This window comes from Myxocyprinus asiaticus, chromosome 13 (assembly GCF_019703515.2).
Source record: "Myxocyprinus asiaticus isolate MX2 ecotype Aquarium Trade chromosome 13, UBuf_Myxa_2, whole genome shotgun sequence".
In the NCBI taxonomy this organism is placed as follows: domain Eukaryota; kingdom Metazoa; phylum Chordata; class Actinopteri; order Cypriniformes; family Catostomidae; genus Myxocyprinus; species Myxocyprinus asiaticus.
Genome location: NC_059356.1, coordinates 46,040,475 through 46,055,320, shown reverse-complemented (window position 1 = coordinate 46,055,320; position 14,846 = coordinate 46,040,475). Strand labels below are relative to the sequence as shown.

Below are 14,846 nucleotides of genomic sequence, written 5' to 3'. Positions count from 1 at the left end.
TGACTTTAGACCATCAATGACCTGTATTACAGTAAACAGAATTTCAGGTAATGCTTTGAAGCTTTTACATTCGAAATGCATGCATCTTCAACTATGAATCTATTAAATGATCCACTTATGATCCGTCTAAGTTCATGGTTGAGTAGACTACGAAGAGTGTTAGAATTCACTGAAGAATTTACTGAAAGTATCAAAAGATTCCCATTCAACTCAGTGCCAAATTTAACAAAGATACGAGAGAGGTGGGATGTGGTATCTGGAAAAGAGTTATATCCTCTAATCTCTTTATAATGAGGCGCAACACATGAACATTTAACTTTCTTTGGGCCTATGAAGCTCTTATTGTGTTGTGATGTACATCTTGAGAGGAACTTTGGGGAACAGGAGACCATGGAAAGTGGGAGGGAGACTCGGGCTCTCGCACACACATTGACAGGAATGAATTTGCCCAGACAGGGAGCCAAACCCAGTCCAGACTTGAGAAAGTCTTGTTTCTCTTCTGAAATGTCCGACTCCCTAGTCACTCCTTCCCGCTCTTACTCTTTTTTATACTTATACACTGCAGTCATATTCCCATATTGTGTTACAGCTGCATTATTGTGGGTATACTGGAAGATTATAATATAAATAATAATAGCAAGTAAAGCAAGTAAATAATAATATAAAGCAGCTATGCTTCTGCTGGAGCTTTTGGCCTATTACGATACAGTGCACTGCTTATTGCTGACTAGGGGTGTAACGGTATGGCATTTTCACTGTATGATATCCATCACAAAAATCACCACAGTATTACGGTTTCACGGTATTTAGGTGCATTGATAATATTAAAAGCAGTTCAATATTTGGTTATGAAATAGGCTATTTCTGATAAACACATAGATAAATATTTCAGTTATAACCAATTCTTGAACTTTATTTTGGATTTCTTCAACTTTAATCCTTTAACATTTGATCTTGAACATCAGGACACTCTCTTAATCAGACAAGGTAAAAAAAGAAAAAGAAAAAAATAAATAAATCACAAACCAGTAAACATTAATAACAGTTTTTTTTGGCAACATGTAAAGTAGTCAGATGATTATAACTAAAAATATTTTGTTATATTTATTTTATGATTTATGAAATTGAATTGTAATCATTTGTAATGATTATTGCCCAGGTTAACACATAAAATATGCATTTGCATGCGTTCAGTAATTTGTTGCTTTGTGATTTAGTTCAATTCTATAATACCTACTGAAAATATATTATTCATGTGCAGTTTCTTTATTGGCATTTTGTCCAATACTGACCATTTCTGCCAGTTTCTTGCATGCATATTGTCAATGTCAATTTCCTGAACACCAAAAGCCATGCATTTTGTAAACCCTATTTAGTACTATGTTTTACAAATAAAACATATTATTAGTATTATCAAACACATTGGCCTACTGTTGCACTGCACTTAGACAAATGAACAGACAGTTGGCACATCATAAAGTTGAACAAGGTCTTAAATCCGTTTGCTGCATTTGTGAATGTGACAGAAAGCATAAACATACCTTTAGCCTAGCTAGTCATTACAAATCATGTAAAACTACACTGAATCTGGTGTTTTTATAAAACGGGCTATAATTTATTATCCTGTGTACTGTATTTCCACTTACACTCATCTCTGCAAATTCCGCAGGATGGTGCTCACGGAGATGGTGCTTAAGGTTTGAAGTGTTTCCCGCCTGATTTTACAGACTGGGTATCCATCAACATTGATGGTGCCTCGTGGGTCTTTTACATAGCCACGTAATCCCAGACAGCGGACTTAAACTTCTGGGGTGGCGGATATAAAGGTTCAGGCTCGGACATGTCTGTATGCTGCACTCCGTTCGTGCTGGACTTCTGATGTGCTCGTGATGCGCAGCGCTCGCGACACCTGCATGTCACCTTTAAAACTGAGTGACAGTCAAATGCAACATGAGGAAGGCGCAATTTAAAGACTTATTTTATCTAGCCAAGTTTATATGATGCTGTGTAAATGTCGCAGATTCTGTCTTAATTAAACTGATTTGGATTTTAGAAAAGTTCTGAGAAAATCTGTCTTTATCTTCATGCAGTACCGTCAATGAGAAGATTTCAACGGTATGCTGACCGTCCGTTTTAAAACCGAGGTATATTGTGAAGCCGTTACATCCCTATTGCTGACAGCTTACAGTTGGGAAACAATTGTAGTGATGTGGCACTGCGATTTGGAGTCATATGCATCAAAACATTCAAACTATTCTCTCGGTTCTTGAACTTTACTATTTAGCCCGAAACATTCTCTACGCAAGTACATGAACGAAGCTGCTTCTAGCTACATAAGCTCGATTTTGTGTGTTGTTGCATTCCAAAATCTTTTAGACTGCGGTATTAGTAACACAACACAAGAACACGTTGCATAATCAACGTTGCCACAAGGGGTGCTATAGCAAACATTAGTGTGAAATGTCTGCTTCAATGGTGAGTTTTCTCTTTCAAGTCAGCTACTATAATAGCGGAGCAACAGTTCGAAGAGAATATTATTGATGAGCAGGTAAGGTAAAGTCAATAAACCTGAATTATAACGCATCCATTTTAATGCCGCAGACTTTTGAAGGTAACTCTATCGCCCCCTTGTGAACTGAGGTTTGTTACCACCAAAGTAACGAGAGAATGGACGTTAGTATGTCCAACCGGACTACTAGTTAGCAATGCGTTCGTCAAGTGTTCGCATCTGTGTACGCATACTTGTGTGCGTATGTATGTTTATGGACTTAGTGGTCATTTTTACATTAATTTTCTCACATAGGCACAATTTATATAATTTATATCTGTCTACAAAACTAATTTCAAACATTTTAACATAAGCCTTATGGTTTTAAAAGAGTTAAAGGTCATGAGAAACATACATTTAGTCAAGTGTGTCCAAAACTTTGACTAGTATATAAAAATTATGATAAGCGCCAGATATCAGCCAATTAATCTGCCTAGCCAATATATATATACTACCGGTCAAAAGTTTTGAAACAGTTACTCATTCTTTATTATATATTTTTTGAATTATTAGAATAATAGTATATTGGTATATAATACCATTAATGTATATAACATAGTTTCAAATTCAGAACTTTTGCCCATATGACTTCTTTTCAGTTTCACTTCCAGTTGTGTTTGTCACATTTTGCTATTCATACTTCCTCCCATTGTGTTGTAGTGATTTTAAGGAGAAAGTGAAAGACCGAAAGGCAGAAAAGAAGCCAGAGAAAGTGGAAATAAGTGGAAGAAAGGAGGGACATGAGCCTTGTGTATGCAGAAGTCTGTCTGTGTTTATTTTGGAGATTTTGCAGTCATAGTCCAGGCCATAAGCAGCACTGTGACGCATGGACGGGTGGCGTAGACCATCCATGAGTGTACCCTGAAGGTGCCGAGGGGGTGAGAGAGGGGTCCTTGGACTGGGGTGGGACCAGCCTCAGCGCAACAGGGAGGACGTGAGTGAAACGTTCCAAGAGGAAATGGTGAGGCCATGCTGTGATTAGTGGTTGCAGTTTAACTGCAGAAAAATGCATGGTCCAAGCCCAGCGAGAGAGGGTGGTTTTCACTGGTCTCATCTAGCCCGTGTGAGTCAGGACTCTCTCTGCGCTCATATCGGCTTTGTTTGTGCAGCTCTGTTCTGCACAATTGTATTTAAAACAGTGTATTGTGGCATATCCACATTTTAAAAAATCAAGAACTACACAACAAAAGTCTCCTTAAATACAATACCAGTCAAAAGTGTGAAAACACCTGACCTGACTTTTGATCAAATATCTATATTTAATTGGAGTGGATAGAGAAGGAAAAGCAGTCAATGAGTGTCCAGCATACATGGGAGCTACTTTTTAAAAAAGCATCTCAGGATGGACAAGTGAATGACCAGAATGTGTAAAGTTGTAATCTAGACAAAGTGTGCATACATTTAATAATCAAATGATTTTTAATTATTTGTTTCACACTGATGACTTAACTTTTATTCTAAAATGTAGAAAAAAGTAGGTGTGTCTAAACTTTTGACTGTAAGATCAGAAGGCTGAAATATAGACTGTATTTATAAAAGTATGCCGATTAATTAATCAAAATTTTCCATATATATATATATATATATATATATATATATATATTATTAAAAAAAATAGATAATTAAAATGCATTACATTATTGTGGCAGATGAATAAAGCATTGATGAGACAATGCAAAAATGTACTTTAGAATGCAGTATATCGTTTATTTCCATATTATTAAACATAAGGCAGTCATTAGCCTACAGTCCACATCAATCCATTTTGCAATTTAATTCGTCTGTCCAAGATAGATGTATTATGAGGGCTTGTCTATGGACACGTCAATGTACACTTTTGGAGCGTCTCACTTTGGTTGCGTCACATCATAAACATACTGTTTTAGGTCACTGTGACAAGTTTAACGTAGTTTGAAACTTAGAAAAACACATCTTGAGATCCCTGCATTAAGATTTGCGCTACATCAAGCTGTGTTTGAAACAAAAAAGTTTTTTTTTTTTTGCTGTCTGCTGTCAGTAAGGGTGGTTTGTTCAATGTATAAGATGCGTGTTCACTATACACCTGGAGTTTCACTTACTGCCCCCTGGAGAAAACAAGCGGTACTTCAGCTTGTATTGCTCCGATGGTAGAAAAATTCCTTATTATTTTACAGGGACATGATTAATTGCGTTAATATTTTTAAAGCATTATTTTTTATATAATTAATCGCAATGAATTACCACGTTAAATCAACAGCCCTAATAAAAACAATTTTTTTTTTTTAAAGTTTCACAGGCCAGAAACATACTCTATGCAAGCACACGTATGCAGATGTGAATGCTTGTCCAGCGTTTTACCAATGCGCAGTCCAGTCGAACTTACATAACGTTCGCTCTTGCATTACTGTGGCGGTAACAAACCTCAGAACTCAAGGGGCGATAGAGTTACCTTCAAGATTTGTGCCGTAAAACTGGATGTGTTGTTCAGGTAAATTGCGATATATATACAGTACTGTGCAAAAGTCTTAGGCACATAAGATGTTTCACTAAAGCATTTGCCTTAAGATGGTTATTTATATCTTCAGCTTTAGTGTGTCAATAGGAAAAATAAATGTTAGACTCCCAAACATTACTTTTGCAAATAGAAAAGATTAGAATAGAAGAACAGGGAGCCCTGCAACAGATGTCATGGCCCCCACAAAGCCCCCCACTGAACATCGTGTCTGTCTGAGATTACATGAAGAGACAGAAGCAATTGAGACAGCTGGAATAGATAGAAGAACTGTGGTGAATTCTCCAAGAAGCTTGGAACATCCTATCTGCCAACAACCAATAAAAACTGTGTCCAGGTGTACCTAGGAGAATTGGTGCTGTTTTAAAAGCAAAGGTTATCACACCGAATATTGATTTAGCTTTTTTATGTTTACTGGACTTTATATGACATTGAGTGATAAATGAAAACTATTTATCAACTATCCTCACTATGCAACATTTTTTACAAGTGCCTAAAACTTTTGCACAGTACTGTATATTCTCTTCAAACTGTTGCATTGCCATGACAGTAGTTGACTTGAAAGAAAAAACTCAACGTAGAAGCGAACTGTTTGCTCTAATTTCTACAATGAGTTTTCTCTTTCAAGTCAACTACTGTAATAGCAATAGCGCCCCTTGTGGCAAGCGTCTGCATTCACGTACTTGCATAGAATATGTTTCGTGCTTAAAGCAGTGCTACTACAGATTTCGTTCTTTCACATTGTGTTACTGTTTGGACACCACAGTTTTACCTCTACTATTTTTCATCCTCACTTTGTCAGCTGTTCCGTTAGTCAAGTTCTTACCAGATTCTCAAACACTGCGATCATAATCATTTCAGAAGGTATTTACGTTTTTAGACTATTAAATTATCAGCCAAACTGACCTCCCCATACTCCCCTCCACCTTTTAGCAAATGTTCAACATTTATTCCAAGCTGGCCATCAGTTACCCTAAAGGCAGAAATCTCAGCTAAACTGGACTTACAGACACATCAAATTCCCATCACAGAGATCTTCTCATACATTCAATTCTCTTCTATTGCAGAACTCTACTGAGATTGTAAATTTAGCCAATTATGAGGCATGTTTGCAAGGGTTGCAAATACTTTCAAATACCTTATGACTTCTAAACACCACACACCGCAAACTACTTGGTGCTACTAGATTGTTGCGCTCTTTTGTTAAGGAAGTTTCATGGGCCTCAGTCCCTTTATTTCTTCTCTCTGTTTGGCCCCACATGTCAGTACAGTCCAGATCGGGGCCCCTTTTTAGTGACTGAGCATTAGAGAGTGTAATGGGCATGAATTCACAGAAGCTCTTCAGGGTGGGTCACATTTGGCTTCTGATTCTGAGCATAGAGAGGAACAAGCAGCATATTCACTCGCCAGACCCCTCAGAAGTACGCCAAAATCTCAGTGTGCTGAGATCAGATTTCAAAAACTTCTAGAAGTGCTGCAGTTTCACATTCACACACGCAATTTACATGAGCCAGTATTTGAAAATGTAGTGTGAGGGTTTTCTTTTCAGTATTTGTTTAAAGACACTGTAAAATCACTCGACGAGTGCAGTTTTCTGTCCTGAGCTGAAGCATTTCCTATTGAAACAGGAAGTTTAGGCAGGACATATCGAAGGCAACTTCCTTTAAAAAAAAAATCACCAATTGGCTTTACTTTACGTCACACCCATGTATCGTGATTTGTTACTTAGTCTGTTGCATGTAGTATTAAGGGGCGGGACTCTCTCTCTAGAGAGCATTTGACTGGACCAAATTCTGTGTAGTGCAACATGAGTCATCAATAGGCCTATTTTTTTTGTCAGTTTTTTCTCGAAGAGAAAGCCTGTGAATTTGAAATGTGTCTATCTGCTAAAAGTTTCTTTTGTCAACTTTTAGAAGTGTTTCAAAGCTAACAAACATGAACTAAAAGCCACAAAACTCCGATATTAATTTCATGGAGTTTTAAAGCACACTGTGAAGCAGACAGTCCTATCGCAGAGCTGTCGGTTTGCACCATGAAAACGCAAGTCAAAGCCAGCACGCACAGCTGGAGGAGCACATTCGGTGAGGACTCACGGCAATAATATGCAATGTTTGTACAGCAGCATAAGGCACAAAGCTGTGCACATACACACACACACATAAGATTGACATTATCCACTCCACGGATCTGGATTTGGCCAGGCAGGGCGTACAAAGGACATCTGGCCAGTTTGGGTCACTTTAGTGCAGGGATTCTTAAACTTTTTCAGGTGGCAGACCATATTTGCACATCTGCGCTATTTTCAGCCTGGTCTCGTGAGCATTACGTGACCATGGCAACATTTTTGCAAAAACAAAATTACGTGCTTCATTACACATTTTGCTGCAGTTACCCAGTGAAATGTCCAGCGGGGGGCTCCAAAAGTGAGAGAAATGGTGTAGTAATCAGACGCGGTTTTTAAAGTGAATGTTAGATGGAGGTTTTAATGAGAAAAACATACCTCCTTAACCTAAAACTTTCACCTAAACCTAACCGATAGTGTCCTGAAGCAAATGAACGGTAAACATCCTTACCCTAAACCAGTGGTTCTCAATTTGTTAGGGTCACGCCCCCCTTTGAAGAAACACTTTCGGCCCCCTGAGGACCTCAGGACAATAAATAATACCTGATTAATGATACAGACCTTTCCTCCATCATTTACTCACCCTCATCATTCAAAATCAGTATTACTTTTTTCATCCGTGAAACACAAGATTGAGGATCGTGTTTGTGGCTGTCCAAGCTCCGAAAGCACATATCAAAGCACCTTAAAGTTGTCCATAACACTTGTGCCTTAGATTGCAATTCTTCTGAGGTCATATAGTGTGTTGTGTTGGGTCAGTCTTCCACGCCCCCCTTGCAATACCTCTGCGCACCCCACACTTTGTGAACCACTGCCCTAAACCAACACCTAAACCTAACCGATTGTGTCCTAAAGCAAATGAGAGGTAACCATCCTTACCCTAAACCAACACCTAAACCTAACCGATTGTGTCCTAAAGCAAATGAGAGGTAACCATCCTTACCCTAAACCAACACCTAAACCTAACCGATTGTGTCCTAAAGCAAATGAGACGTAACCATCCTTACCCTAAACCAACACCTAAACCTAACCGATTGTGTCCTAAAGCAAATGAGACGTAACCATCCTTACCCTAAACCAACACCTAAACCTAACCGATTGTGTCCTAAAGCAAATGAGAGGTAACCATCCTTACCCTAAACCAACACCTAAACCTAACCGATTGTGTCCTAAAGCAAATGAGAGGTAACCATCCTTACCATAAACCAACACCTAAACCTAACCGATTGTGTCCTAAAGCAAATGAGAGGTAACCATCCTTACCCTAAACCAACACCTAAACTTAACCGATAGTGTCCTCAAAAAGCAAAGGCTCCATGAAAAGCACATTTTCTGAAGCAACCATGTCATTTTGTGTTGCTTCTCTGACATTTATGTCACACGTGTCAGCTTAAGTATTTGGCTGGTCTCGAGCCTCGGACTTCAATGTCCAAAGTCCAACACTCTATAACGTGAGCTGCCGTGGAAGCTAATCACATTTGAAAATGTGCGTAAATGTAGGTGTGTCTGTAACTTAAGCGTTAAAATGTGTTGGTTTACAAATACACATAGCAGTGTGTGAGTAATAGAGTGAAAAATAAGTGTTTATAAAGTCATAATCAGCCATTGTTCTCGTGATTTGTGTGAAAGTGAACAAAATACACAGTTGTTGTAGCGCCTTATGTTCATTTACCAGAAGCCTGGAGAAACGTAGAACACGGCATGTAAAAGACAGTTTGCAAAATGTAGTTATACTGTAGTAAAGTTCATTCTATGAGACTAGGTTGGCTTTTTTCCTCTACCATCTATAGAACATAGACACAGTCTTCCATTTCTATTTGCTAACTGTTTTACTATTCTAACTCTACTCTTAATATTCTAACTTTGTTCTACACTTTTGTTTCTATTATGTTTGTGCATAAGGGCTGGGTAAAAATATCAGATTTCCAATTAATCGCAATCTTCATTTGAAAGATCCTGATATTGATTCTTCGTCACAGTTTGCTCAACAGGAAGAAGGATCCAAGCGCAGAAATGAGTTAAAGTAAAGATTTTTATTTAAACAACAGAAAACAAACAGGCAACACAAAACTCACAGGGGAGAAAAACAAATCAAAGCAGAAATTAGAATAAAATTAATAACTAGGATCAACCAAGAACAAGACAAGAACAGACTCACAAAACAATTTGACAAACACAAGAGGAAAAAAGGGCACAATATATAGAGCAAGATACAAGAGGGACAGGTGCAGACAATCAACATGATGAGGACTAAACAAGGAGGTGTGGCAAGAAGAAACAAGCAGGCAGGGCAAGGAGAGCACATGGTAGACAGAAAACACAACAGAGCCATGCGCTCAAACACGACAGAAACAAACACATTCACAGACAACAGAAAGGAATGGGCTGTCAGATATCACAAGATCAATCTTTTACTTTAAAGTTTACTTCAGTTTTGGTTGTGTTGTTTATCTGTTAAATAAACAGCAATTGAACTGCATAGATTTTCAATGTAATATTTTCATAATGTACCAAATCATAATTTGCGATAATAAAAAAAAGACATTATAACTGAATTATACCCAAATGACTCAGAAATGAATCAAATCAAGAGCTTGTGAATCGGAATAGAATCAAATCAGGAAATCTGTATCAATCCCCAGCCCTATTGTACAATCTAATTCAGTGTCTTTTTCACTGATCCTGTCTTGAATCACAATTTATAATTTTAAAACAGCTGTTTTGTTCTTATTTCTTTGAAAATGAACTAGACTGCTAGTTTTAGCTATTGAACCCAAATGTGGACACTGACACATAACTGTGAGAATGTGAGACAATACACTTATTATCTTAAAATGAATGTCAGCACAATCAGTTTATTCATCGTTATGACTGATTAGTTGATTAATTGGTCGATTCATTCAATGTTGCATTTTGCCAATTATAATAATTTATTTAGTTCTATTTTTTATTTTATTATTATTTTTTTTTAATCAGCCAGTCAATGCGTGCTTGGAATCCATCATGGACAACCGTTTGAGAATCACAGTTTTAGTGGGATCTTAATGCGTTAAAATGCATTTATTACAAATATGAACAGTATTTTCAACAATGCTAGCATATGCAAATGTCCAAACAGAGTCAAAGACATCTACTGTTGTAAAGCATGTAATAAATCACACTTATCTAAAAAAATAAAATCCTGTAATCCAGTTATTGTTTTGTATTTATTTACAAAATGGGTACATAAAAAAAAAAAAAAACAACGATTTAAATCCAATATTTTTTAACTCAAGATATACGATATAACCCAACAAATACGACCATGATGTATATAGATATGTATCCATTTAAATAATACATTGTTTTTTACATTACAGTAATGAGAAAGAGATGTTTTGCAATAGTGTGAATGAGAATTGAAGTGGGAAATGTGCTTAATGTGCTAAATAGTCATGAAAATAATATCACAATGCAAAAAATAAATAAATAAATAAATTATAAAAACTTCCTTTAGATTTGGAGGTCAATTAAGACCCGGGCATGTTCTTTACAGGTTTTGAGAAATTCACTCTAATGATTACATAAAAACAGATAGTCTGTCAAAGCAAGGGAGGGAGAGGTCAAAATGTCATCAAATCCTTTGTACAAACTACAAATCCAGAAAAAACCCTCTCCAAATTTACAAATGGTCCATTCTGCCTTCAAGAGAGGCAATTAAACATCACAAATACAAACAGGTACACTCAACAGCAGGCAGTTTGCACAATCAAACAATCAGCTCAGTGCACAAGCTTTATTCTACAGCATTTTTGTCCCCCTGTGCGAGCTGCCCCTCTCTCAGTTGCTTAACCACCGTCGGTGAGGGGGCATCACTGTCCTCGGGTTGGGATGAAGAGAGAGAGCCTTTCCGAGACACAGACTGAGTAAAATAATCCCACTTTAAAGCCAATTTTGTTGTCTCGGAAAGACCCCCATCAGGAATATAAGACTTGATGGGCTCAACCAGGCCTGCCACAAAGAGATCAATGAGGCATTCCTGACTGAAGCCCAAACCCAAGGCCAATGCTAGAAATTCTAGCGAATACTCCCTCACTGGCTGGTTCCCCTGACGGAGACCAAAGAGCTTTTTGGCTTTGGCAGCTCTTTGGCGAACCGGAGAATCAGAATTAAAAGCAAAACCTCATTCCTGTTGGGTCCATTTGTGGTCGAATCATTCTGTCACGGTTTGCTTAGCAGGAAGAAGGACCCAAGCGCAGGAATGAGTTTAAGTAAATATTTTTATTTAAACAACAGAAAACACACAGGCAACACAAATCTCTTACAGTGAAGAGAAAACAAATCAAATATATTATTATATATTAAATATATTAATAATATATTAAATATTATTCTACAGCATTTTTGTCCATCTCTGCAAGCTGCCCCTCTCTCAGCTGATTAACTATGTCCTGGCATATATCTTCTTTATCAATGGCCCCATGTGTACTAGCCAATGAGGACAGGCTCTGTTCCAAACCACATCTCAATGTGCTCATAATTAAGCATGGGGACACTGGAAATGCCTAATTGGATGATGCCATTGACTCACCCTCTTGTTCTTTCAAAATGACTTTCTTCCATGGAACACAAAAGGAGTTGTTTATGGCAGAATGTTCAAGCTGCTCTTTTCCATAAAGTGAAAGTGAATGGTGACTGAGACTGTCAAACAAGATTTTCAAGGTAAAGGAATAATGAACGACTGAAATTTCAGACTTGCACAAACCTATATGGCTTCAAAAGACTTGATTGTAGTGCACAAGTCATATGGACTACTTTTATGGTGCTTTTATGGTACAGGTAGGCGATATATTGTTTTTTCTGATTAATCGTGCTGATAGTTGCTTTTTGGAACTATCGTTATCGACGAAAATCGACGCCAATAGTTTTTTATTATTATTATTCCTCATTTTTTCAATTCATCAATAAACCTCATCTGGTGATGTATGTATATATATATATATATATATATATATATATATATATATATATATATATATATATATATATATATATATGAAGCTCTAAATCTAGTGACTAAATCTATAGTCTATAAAAAGTTTAATTTTGTAAATCAGAATCAGAATGAATCAGAATGAGCTTTATTGCCAAGTATGTTTCCACAAGGAATTTACTAGATTTTCTCAGTGCAATGTAGTTAATTTGAGATCTCCTACATGCTTTCAGACAGTTACAACATTGGTGGAAATTGGTGGAAACACAGTTTCTCAACCTCTGGACGTACTATAGGCGCCAACTCCTCAAAAATCCCAAAGACGACACTGAAACTGGGCATAAACTGGCAGCACACTCTTGGAAAATAGGTCAGGGTTTTTATGCTACCCGAACTGACTGTGCTCAAAGGCCAAACACTAAAAATGCAAGTTTGCATTGACACATATCCCCCAAATCTGGCATGGATATGCACCCAAGAGCAATGATGCAAGCTTGCTGTGCCATTTGAGTTCATTAGACTGGCTTACCTTCAGAAAACCCTCGTGGATGTGTTATGACCCAGGCACTGGTCTCCACCTTTAACTTTCCAGCGACAATGTTTGATCCAATTCCTTTTAATTGCAAAATGTAGAGTCAGTTTTATGGAAGTCCCTTCAGGTTATATTAATGGAGAAAGAGCTATAAGACACTGTCACCAGTGGCTGAATAATCTAATGCAGTCTGTAAGCAAGCAGACCCATTGTCGGTATACATGTGACAGTGTAACTAAAAACAAAAAATTAAAACTAACAAAATTCAAAATGAGAGTGAATTCGACAGATCGATAGTTTATGTCAGTTTTAGACCATGAGAATATTGTGAGTCAGAAACCCGTTAAATGAGCGTCAACACCAAGTACAGTGTCCGTAGTGTTATTATCGATGCTGGAATGAAAGATTAAAAACTATGCTCATAAAAAAATAAAAATAACAATATGTCGTAGTGGATTATAGTGATCGTTGTCTTGGCATCAATGTGCATCGCTTGGTCGCGACGCTGGTCCAGAGAGGGTTTTAATGGGTGGTCGTGCGCAAAGCCGATGGAGAGGAGACGTCCCTCTTTTCAGCTTCGTGTCCGGATCGTGTCTCCGTGTCGGGTTCGGTATTTTTTAAAGTCGTTTTCTGTCCAGGGGCCTGAATATTGTCCGTGGAGACAGTGAGTGGTGAGGTGGGTCTCCAGCAGCACCCCGGACGCAAGCCTGTCCGTGTCTCCCTCTCCTCTCCTCGGGCGCAGCGAGCGCGGGCGCAGGGGATCTGCCAGCTAAGCGCATGTGTGCTGCTCCGCCCCATCCAGCGATGAGGAAGGCCGGCCTGGGCTCACATCCAAACAAACTCCCCTCCCTCTCTCCCGTCAGCTCTCTCAAGGTTTTTTATAGGCTTGGTAATAAAGCTCTACATTGCCAAAGTATCAAGAAACATTACCTTTCAGAGACCCTCTTAGAGTGCCTAAGAGCCATTTATTTTTGTCCTATAGTGGACATTGGTTTAGTTAATTTCTCTGGGATCATACATGCTACTATTTAAAGTCCGACTGCATCTTAAAGAGGGCACCCTGGACTAAAAATAAGACAATAATAGGGCCTGTAATAGAATAGAATAGAATAGATAATTTCAATGAAAGATAATGAAATAATACTACTAAGAAGACACAATTTTTAATTTGATTGTTTTTTATCTTTGCTATTATTTCTCATTCCACACAAACTATAAAAAAGTTTGACTATAAAAAAATTACATATGATAATAAATCTTATAATAATGTGATAAAATAATAACATTGATGTTATATTGTATTATATCATATTATATATATTATATCATATTATATTATATTATATTATATTATATCATATTGTATTATAACATATTATATTATATTATATTATATTATATTATATTATATTATATTATATTATATTATATTATATTATATTATATCATATCATATTATATTATATTATATTATATTATATTGTATTATATTATATCATATTGTATTATAACATATTATATTATATTATATTGTATTATATTATATTATATTATATTACATTATATTGTATTATATCATATTATATTATATTGTATTATATTATATTATATCATATTGTATTATAACATATTATATTATATTATATTGTATTATATCATATTATATTATATTATATTATATTATATCATATTATATTATATTATATTATATTATATTATATTGTATTATATCATATTATATTATATTATATTATATTATATTATATTATATTATATTATATCATATATTATATTATATTATATTATTTTGTATTATATCATATTATATTATATTATATCATATTATATTATATTATATTATATTGTATTATATCATAGAATATTATATTATATTATATTCTATGATATAATACAATATAATATAATACAATATAATATGATATAATACAATATAATATAATATAATATAATATTATATTATATTATATTATATCATATTATATTGTATTATATTATATTGTATTATATCATAGAATATAATATAATATAATATAATATTATATTATATTATATTCTATGATATTATATTTATTATATTATATTGTATTATATCATAGAATATTATATTATATTATATTATATTATGTGCCATACCAGAAATTTTGTAATTATTCTACATTA

At 35.8% G+C, this 14,846-nt stretch overlaps 1 protein-coding gene across 3 annotated transcripts in view; it reads right to left on the bottom strand.

Moving 5' to 3' along the window:
* The window catches only part of glis2b (GLIS family zinc finger 2b), a 64,372-nt gene extending 50,962 nt beyond the window's left edge, over positions 1–13,410 (bottom strand). For all 3 annotated transcript variants that reach the window (XM_051714188.1, XM_051714186.1, XM_051714189.1), the window contains exon 1: positions 12,663–13,410. The gene's annotated coding sequence lies outside the window, so the exon portion shown is untranslated. The remainder of the gene's footprint in view (positions 1–12,662) is intronic.
* Positions 13,411–14,846: the final 1,436 nt, after the last annotated feature.